The sequence below is a fragment of the Dreissena polymorpha genome, chromosome 14 (genome assembly GCF_020536995.1).
Source record: "Dreissena polymorpha isolate Duluth1 chromosome 14, UMN_Dpol_1.0, whole genome shotgun sequence".
Taxonomy (NCBI): Eukaryota; Metazoa; Mollusca; class Bivalvia; order Myida; family Dreissenidae; genus Dreissena; species Dreissena polymorpha.
In genome coordinates this window covers 59,969,036-59,979,042 of record NC_068368.1, presented here as the reverse complement: position 1 = coordinate 59,979,042, position 10,007 = coordinate 59,969,036, and the positions used below count along the sequence as shown (strand labels likewise).

Genomic DNA, 10,007 nt, shown 5'->3' with positions numbered 1-10,007 from the left:
TGTTTAAGAGCATTGGGTATCGGTGTGTCACACGCAAAACCCAAGTCGATGGTTTGTCGCTGTATGTGTTGGGTTATGCATTTAATGTAGCGTATTACACAATTATATTTCAAGTAATTTAATAAAATGTTCAATAACTTTACAATTTTAGCTATATAAACCCATTCTATATTGGGCGTGTGTATTTTATGTCAATATCACTGTAACTAAAATAGCAGAAATCGGTTACGGAAATTAACTCGACCAAAACCTACAATGTTAACTACAACTACATTAGACTGGGAAGTTTCACTTAAAAGTACGTGTGCCTACTTTACGTTTTCCATTTAATTCACGAACTTTCCACGTTTTCCATTAAAAACACGAATTGCGCATACAACAAACAAAAGCAAAGCCACCATCACTGTCAACACAGGATGTTTACACGAATAACATGTGATTAGTGTTTTATTTTAGCGTGTTAGGTTGGTCTTGTTATCGAAAGTATCACCCATATCCAAAAAAATGTGAATGCAATAAGACTTTGTAAGATGTCTTGTTAATCTGCATAAGTAATGTAACGTCAAAGTATTAACAGGATATGCATTTGTTTTTATGTCTTTTAAGTGCCAGGTAAATACACGGAAATAACATTGTATACAAGAGCCGACCAGGCCACGAATACAAGTGACATCAATAGAGGTATGTGAATAAACTTGGTGTTGCTTCTTCGTGTAAACACTTTTATAAAATTCCCATTATCACAAGAAGAGGGACAAAAACATTTGCTGCCACGCATATATCCCTTTGTAAGAGCCTGTGGTCGTGAAAAACTTAGTCGTCGTACACAATTATTTTTTTCCAAATAATGTCAACATCAAAACGGTCGACTTAGAATATTTTGACATCGATTATCGTACCACAGGTTATTCACGGTTGAACATGAGAACATAATATTGATGATTTAAGCAACTTCAGAAAATAAACAATGAGAGAAAAGCGGATTAGCACCCGCTATGTGGTTATTTAATGCAAATGAATCGCGTGACACATTTCTGCTAATTGCGTTGTCTTGTTTTTAAATTATGAATTTAAATTTGACAGTTATTTTTGAACCAGTAGATCTGATCATATCTATATCCTGGTATAGCAAAGGTTTATGCTGGTGTGTGTTTCGTTTAACCTATAAAATTATGTTGACGAAACTCGTATTACATCCTCCTAGAGCAGTCTCCGAAACGCCATTTCAACAACGTGAAATGTCGCAAAATACGTTAAATGTCGCCATGTTGAGGATCAATGTAATGCAACCAACGATACGTATAGCAAAACATACTGACGATATATGTTGCATCTGTAAAGTTAAATGTCGCAACCAATTGGTCTGCCGATCCATCAACGGTGCATACACGGTACACGCCGCTCTCAATTAAACTTACATTTTTTAGTATTATTGGTTTAAGAGTCCGACGTAACAGGTTCACGTGGGGTGAAATTCAAGGAAATGTGTGTGAACAATCCAGACGTTAACAATTAGCCGAATGAGCATATCATTTTCTTCGATCATTTGTGCTATCCATATCTCAACTAAATTCTAAAATGGTTCAGCTCGTTGAAAAGTATGACCGCAAGTGTACGGAGACATTTACCTTTTAGGTTATAGAGAAATCTTGTGAACAGTTTAGAATTCATTTTGTTTGTCCAATCGTCATGACACTTTCTAAAACATTATTTCTAATTTTATAACGGCCGAGATGGCAAATGGTTCTTCTCTGTTAGAAAACAAAGCCGTCGCAGCGAGGGAAGTTTACCCTTTCAGGCGATAGTGAAAGCTTTTGCGTACTCGAGAGGTAACATTCGCGCCCAAACAAGACGAAATTAGATGAGAACATTTGATCTTATGATATTTCAATTGAGTTCGAAAATGCTTTTGGTCCGTTTACCAAATGCCTTTTCTGTGTCGAGACAGTTTTATATCTATGGCTACAGTGACATATTGGGAACGCTTGAGACGCCACATGTTTTGCCTCATCATCAAACAATTTGCTTAAACGTTTACCAATGTAGAAGCTACTTGATTAGTTTTTCTTTATTTACATATGTCATTATTAGCATCGGTAACCCCGTTTGTATTTGCATTATGTCCGCCTTTGGGCAAGTGACGTTCACGACCCGTCAGATTGTGCACTCGTCACTATCGAGTGTTCGAAGGATATTAATATATTCGTTTCCTGTAATAGGATAGTAGACGCCCAGACCACCGAAGATAGTGGTCATATATTTTACTATTGTCCCGAAAACTGAAATGGACGTTTATGTTTTGTGTATTTTAACAGCTACGTTACAATCTGCCCGATTGCAATATACCATTGATTTCATGTATAACTAAGTGAGGTGCGAATGCATGCCATAATTTGTGCCTGCTTACTATAAATAATATACCGGGAAAACTAAGTTAAGGCACGCCTTTCAAACTTGTTTGTTTTTATCAATGAGGCATATCGCACATAGCTGGATCGAATGTATTCTAATCTTTGTACGAATGACGTCGGTTAATTTACTGGTAGGATTTATATATGTGTTTATCCAATTTCAAGACGAAACCACTACCAATGGACTATCACTCAATGTTCAACCAACACAAACTCTGGCGACGGACGTACTATAATATTACAAACACTCTCAAACGAACACATACTCTCATCGTAAAAGCGAGTACGTATAGTACGTTCTTATGTAGGTTGACGAGCTATTTGAAATCAACAAGGTATGAAAAGCAACTGATACTAAATCATCGCAAATCTTCTTTCTGGCGAGATGCCAATAAGAATTACAGTTGAGCTCAAACTTTACAAACCTACAAAAACATGTTTTATGATTGTTGTTCGCGGATTGGAGGATTGCTAACGATGTTTCTAGAAATGACGCATTTAAGTTAACGGCTGTATAGCGAATGAAAAAAGGAAAGCATTTCATGGATTGCAATTAACGCTCGGGAATGTCTGATTTATGCCTGCTTGACAATTTAATTGGTTTGTTTAAACTGTGTTCTTAACCTAAGGCGATTTCCTTGATGCATAACCCGTATATTTGTTACACACCTTTTTCAAAGCAATGCAGATAAATAGTGTTCTAATATTCTGTGAAGTCTTGTTTTACACCTTAATTTTCCACATAAACAAATAGATATGATAATAACATGATGCCATTTAGTGTGCTAACATTGCGTTATACATTATCATATTAAAATGCAAATTTATCTTTCTCTGGTTAATCATTAAACATTACGTTTCATTCTGTTACTATATTTAAAAATGGTTGAACCTGATTTTTTTAACGTAATGATCCGTTTATTCAATTATAATATATACTATCAATTTTGTGAACATGTGTTTTCTACAAACTCATGTAAAGTGTTTTGCATATGTCATTTTTAAAACAGTGTCTCAGTAGGGAAACATCTTGTGTATGACGAATAACATTGTCTATACACATTGTCCATACATCACCTTTCAAGCAATTGCTTGTATGAATCAGATGAAGTGATATGAATTGCAACTATCACTTTGTGAGAATAAATTTAACGAAATGTAGTAGATCATTCAAACTTTAAAATATTCCACCACGTGTCATTTCAACCTGAAAGTATAATAATATTCCTTTCGGCATTCGCTTTTTGCACGTGTAAAAAATCATACAATTAAGTCTACGAATGCTTATAGGTACTTTTTGGATGTTCCTCGATATTATTTATAGCACGCACTTCGTCTTTCGTAATAAAATCATGACCTGTCGACACTGAAATAACTTTTTCGCCTATCTTGCCGCAAACAAAGGAGTAGTCTTTTAAGAAGTCATGATACATGATAAAGAATATTGAAAGTCTTTTATTGAAACCCATGCAAATAACTCAATCTTGAAACCATAAATAAGTGTTCTTAATATCGCACTTTTGGCACAAATATAAATTAGTACGGAAAGAATTGTGAACTTTAAAGATGCCATACTAAAGTGAAGATAAATACACATCACTTTACCGTATCATAATATTTATACAATACTATCGGCCTTATATAATTTTAGTGGACGTAATTTCTAAAATGAGATTAGGACTTTGTTGTTCATGATTGGAACATTTGCATGTTAGGCCAGTTCTGCAAAAAATGATTAAAATCAATTAAAAAAATAATTGCTCAATTTGTGTCGAGGGAATATCCAGAAATAATATGATTTATTTAGCAGAAACTTAATATTACATACGCTCTTTTTATGGGTCGTGTATTGCCAAAGAAACACCACTTTTCTTGCTTTAGTAACAGATTAATCCCCTATCTTAATTGCATACTTGACGTTTGCTTGTGCCTTTATTTCTGATCTATAAATGATAATCTTACAAGTTTTAAGTCGTCTTTATCTGTTTTCTATATATTTCACAACCAATTTTGAAAGTATAAGGACATTACTAAAACAACAAGTGTAATTAATAGTCATTGAAGTAAGCATAACTATATAGATTTTTATAAGAAATAAAAATCAATTTTGGCATCAAATACATAAACTACCAAAGTTTATTTGACTGCATTTGCTTATCGTATTCTTGCTAACAATTCCTGGCTTCATGTGTACCAGTCCCACCATCTGTTGCGAAGCAACCATAGGACTGGCAAAGTTTGTGTGTGTTAAATTTATGATATATAAATACTTTTCTTAATGACTTCCGGATCAATTTCTACAAATTATTAAAGGACTTGCTTTTAAACAATATCACCCTGCATTGCTTTGATTTATAAAGGTGTGTAAAATACTAGTGTTTTGTTTTTATAGAATCAGGCCAAACGGGTAGTTCAGAGTAAATTGGTCATTAGTTGGCTACCAATAGGTACAAGTAGGCATTCTTATCAAGCCTGAACTTAAGGATGCATCTACAACTACCAACATATATATATATACATGATGATTGCACTGATCATGTTTGTGATTTTATTTCCTTACAATTCTATTTTTATATGCTTAAACAATAACACAACTTTTATTCATTTCAATGTATAGACCACGCAAATTTCGTAACAGCAGAGTGCTAAAATGGCTTATTCAGCAATATTCTACAGAATGTCGAGATCAGAATCTGCACTTGATTTATACACTTGAGTGTGTATCATAACACTTTTAAGATGTATTACTTTTATTTTGTACAATGTGCACAAAGTTACTGATTTTGTTATAGAGTCTGAGGATCTCTCAGCATTAACTGGTCATGACTTTACTACCAACGGTGAAGTTCTGGGAAGACGTAGAAGCGACGATCATCTAGAAGGTACAATTTCACATTTCAGGATAAGACGTTCATTATTTTTTTATGTAATTTTGACAATAGGGTGATGTGCGCCAAAGACGAATATCAGATTGACATTTTTAAAGTCCTTGAATATTTTACGTATTTAATTAACATTACTTTATTAACAACAATTTAAGCGTTACACATCGTTTTAAATCATTATTAAACAAGTTGTCAATTTACCTATTAAGTAGAGTATTAAGGATTGTATATTTAGTTATACGGTGGCGGACTATAATAGCACATTGGAGTTAGAGGGTTGCGCAATATATACCGGTAGTGCAAATTAAAATTTTAAAATCTTACTCCATGTGATGTTAAGCATTTATTGAGTATATCCTTTTAGTAGCTTACGCGATTTACAAATACCTTTCCTCAAATAGAGCAACCACATTGTAATTAAAATCGTCTGGATCCGAACTGATCATGCACATAACTCGTTATTGACCAGGTTCGAATTGCTTGAAACTACGTATATATTGCTTTGCGTTGTAACACTCATCAACTGAAAAACAGTAATTGAATTACGCACGTATTTAAAACCCTGTTTGTTCGTTCGTTTATATTTGTGCCGTTTGTGAAAATTTACAATAATTTCAAGGCGGTACTTGAACCTCCCTCTTTGTGTACGCTGGTTAATTGGTAATAAGTGCAAATAGGTATACCTGTAAATGACACTTGTCTTCTTGTTAAAGCAGAGGTATGATACATTCAGTACTTATTTACGATAAATCTACAAACACAAGATGAATTTCGTAAACATGATAAGACACTTTAATATCTTCTCATGTTGCTACAACATGAATTACTTTGTTTAAGGAAGTTCAAATGCAAATAATCGTTGACCTTATTCTAACAGTGAAGCTTTGCAATTTGGAGCAATTATCAAAATTACAAAGACACCGCTAACTTAACGACGTGTCCAATTAGTAGCTTATTATATATATATATATACCCACCTTATGCTGCAGGAAATGACGGGCCAAACGCGGACGATTTGGTAAGATAATTATTATGGCTAGGGAAATATACGAAATCGCGTTTTTGTTCTATAATGAATTTCTTTTTTATTCGGAATATTTTCATTGCACTACTGTTTAATTATGTTCTTTAACATGTTTATTTAATAGCCACCCAGAGAATCTATAAAGGCATACTTAACTGAAATGGTACGGGAACATGGAATATCAGGAATTGCAGGAGCAATAAACGATGACCTTAATAAATTGAAAACTATTCCGATCAGTATATGTGTAATTGGCGAAACAGGCGCGGGGAAATCTTCCTTTATTAATTCCATTAGAGGTTTAAAAGCTTCCGACAATGGTGCTGCTTGTGTTGGAGTAGGCAGGACAACCATAACAATAGCCAAGTATCCGCATCCAAGATATCCTAATATCATTTACTATGATGTACCAGGTCTGGCATCACTAGACTTCCCTCGGAGTGAGTATTTGAAATCAATACAAATCAATACTTACGATTTCTTCATTTTAATTTATGACGGCAAATTTAAGGAAAATCAGAAATGGCTTCTTGAAGAAATAAGAAAAACGAACAAGCAATTGTATTTTGTGAGAGCCAAGATTGATCAAGATGTTACAAATCAGAAAAGGGACCACGGCAGTGAACCGAATGAAACAATAGAGAAAGTAAGAGAAGATTGTTACAGAAATCTTGAAGCCATCGGGGTGAGCATTCCTTCGGTGTTTCTCATCAGCAACCACCATGTTCATGAATATGAATTCAACAGTCTAAAATCACGATTAATTAATGATGCAGCTGGTCTACAAAAAGAAGCGTTGATGATGTCAATGACATCTTCGACAAAATGGGTACTCGAAGAAAAAAAGAAGTTATTAAAACAAAGAATATTTAAAGTCGCCATCATGTCATCTCTAGGAGCATTAGTTCCAATACCCGGAGTTGGAATTTTAACCGATTTTGCCATCATTTTCGATGAGCTAAAACACTATAAAAATGAATTGGGGACCGACGAGGAATCTCTGTTAAAAATTGCCCAACAAATTAAAGTACCAATAGAAGCGTTGATTACAAAGTATAATATACATTCTTCCGTCATCTCGAAGTCTATCGGTTCATTTACTAGTTTTTGTGCAGTAGCTGCGGTCACGTACGCTCTAACAAATGTGAGTAAACTTGTATTGCCAGTTATAGGCTCAGTAGTTTCAGCGGCAGCAGCATACCCAATAGCTGTATACCTGCAGTTGAATCTACTCAATATGTGTTTCGAAGAGGCCCTTAGGATCCATGACCTTCACATGCAGTTGTTTTTTGATTAAAAATATGTGATTAATTTGATATTAATCTATAGCTTTGTTTAGTGACTTAACAAGGGTAGAAGATGTGTTAAAACAGAGCACAATGATTTAATTTACGGAACAATTGCACACATGATATAGAGGATATTTGTTCATATCAGTGTAAAATTGTTTGTATTTTTTTATCACGAGTGAAATAACAAACGAACTTACACTGACTCAAACAAATTTTCAATTTCTTTTATGCCCCATTTTCAAGAAAATAATAACCAGCTGTTTCCAAATCGCTGAAAAGTTTCCACTCTCCCGTGGCGTGCCTCATTTGAAATGACGTCATTTTGTCGACAAAATGACGTCATTATTCCAGCGATTTTTTTCCCGGTGAAAATAACAATTTGTTTATTTTCACTGCTGTTATTTCACTGCAGAAATGTCATTTTTTTATCATTAGGTATAAAAGAAACATATTAGAATCGAATAGTCGGCATTTGGTATTTCAATGTCAAATCGGTTTCAGTCTGAGCAGGACACTGATCAATATTGCGTACCTGGAATTCAAAAGAAGAACACAATTAAACGTTTGAGACATAATTATGCAGGCTTGTAAATATACTGATTTACAAAATGTGTGTGTATAATAATGAAACGTTTTCCTCAAAGTACATGTGCGTATGTTTAAAACTATATTGTAAAAAATAACTGAAGAGTTGTAAGGTACAGTTGTTGTTTTTTAGTGTTGATAGTTGTGTTTCTTCTACCCTTAAACTTGTTTGACCCTAATTTGAAACTATTAGACTTTATGTGGGCAGTTTATGCAAAAACAAACGTGCTCATTTACAGCGCTCATCACAGATTGAATATCGTTTTAACAATTCAATGAACGAATAAAAGTGTTAAGCTGTGGTCGGATCAGTGTATTACTCTTAGAAATGCGATAGTGACATATTGAAACAATTGGGAGCTGATACTTCAGTCGGACTAGTACGTCCATAGAACATGTCTTAGTGTTGTTTATTGTTTTTGTTTAAATTGTCATTGATCTTTATTTGTATACATTACTTTTCTTGAAAGTGTTGTTTGTTCGTATCGTGAATGATAAAGTAAGGATGTCAGGGACATCATATTTTCTCTACAGCAATTTAGCCGACATATATCGTGCAAAACAATCACCAAATTAATAACATCGAGTTTGATTGTAGGAGGTATTCAAAAGAGCAAGTTAGTGTTAGAATGTTTCTGTTGTATAGAAAACATGCCGAATACGATTATCCAAATAACACATGGTGTGAAATCTGCGTTAAATGCCAATACATAAGTTATGTTTTTATTAACATAAATTAAATTCTGTATTGATTTAGCCAATACCTAATTGTGTAACAGTTGTTTTGTTTCATAATAGGTTTTATAAATATTTGCCCATTTTACTCATATATGCGTTCGTGCATTGATGTAGCTGGTACGAAGCTTGATGACATCATGCTGCGAGACCACTGTGAAAATCCAATATTTATTAATCACGTCTGTTTTTATTTTTGGCTTGGTATGTTTGATAAAGATATGTTTCAAACTATTATTTGAAAATTCATTTTTTATTCTTGCATATTGAAGTGTTTATCCATCTTTTAAATGCGCAGTTGTATTTTTATTTATCTTGTCATATGTATTTGACTTTCAAACCTGTATATATATGTATTTATTATCGGTGTATGATTGAATAAAGTTGTTATACAGGTTTTGAAGGTGCGCATGTTCAATGATGCGGAAATCAAGATTTCCTCGTGCATAGATTTGTAGGTTTGTTCATTCGACAGGCAAGCAGGGTAGAGCGTTGACGTGCTTTAAATCGTTTTATTTGTTAATTCTATGTTTTGTTTAAAGGCTAATATTATGCTTTATGTGTTTCAGTGAGTGTTAAGAGAGTAGAAGGATGACTTGAGATAGAAAGAGGCATTGGTTCCGGACATTAACGAGTATACTTGTTATACTCCATTTTTCACAGTTCTATGTATAATGACACTTATTTGCCATTCATACTTTATGGCAATGTTTTTTTTTGGAACCAGTGTTTGTGCGTGTGTTTTCAAGAAATAAATTACCCTGCTTGTCATGACACCTAAACAAATGTGTTTGTTTTTATTATAAATGGTTTGATGATAAATAATTTATGTTTGACATAAAATGAAATGGAATATAAAACATAACACTATTTTGTAAATTGTATTTTTTCATCAATGCATAAATGTTTCATTTCATAAGGCAACACGGAAATTAAACCAATTTAACCGCGCGGTAAATATTGGCCGTGTTAGGATTTGTCGCGTACAACTATATTCTGACAAAGAAATCTTCTAAGGTAAATAATGTAGTGACAACGAAATATATTCAAAGAGTTTTGACGATGTATTCTATTT

General features: G+C 33.6%; 2 long non-coding RNA genes across 2 annotated transcripts in view; both read left to right on the top strand.

Moving 5' to 3' along the window:
- Positions 1–674, top strand: part of LOC127857910 (uncharacterized) — a 2,821-nt gene extending 2,147 nt beyond the window's left edge. Inside the window, exon 3 of the long non-coding RNA XR_008038674.1 lies at positions 607–674. This is a non-coding gene — a long non-coding RNA (uncharacterized LOC127857910). The remainder of the gene's footprint in view (positions 1–606) is intronic.
- Positions 675–5,198: 4,524 nt separating this feature from the next.
- On the top strand, positions 5,199–7,197 carry LOC127857080 (uncharacterized). Its single transcript, XR_008038325.1, has 3 exons — positions 5,199–5,293; positions 6,286–6,314; positions 6,445–7,197. It is a non-coding gene; the product is annotated as an uncharacterized LOC127857080 (long non-coding RNA).
- Positions 7,198–10,007: the final 2,810 nt, after the last annotated feature.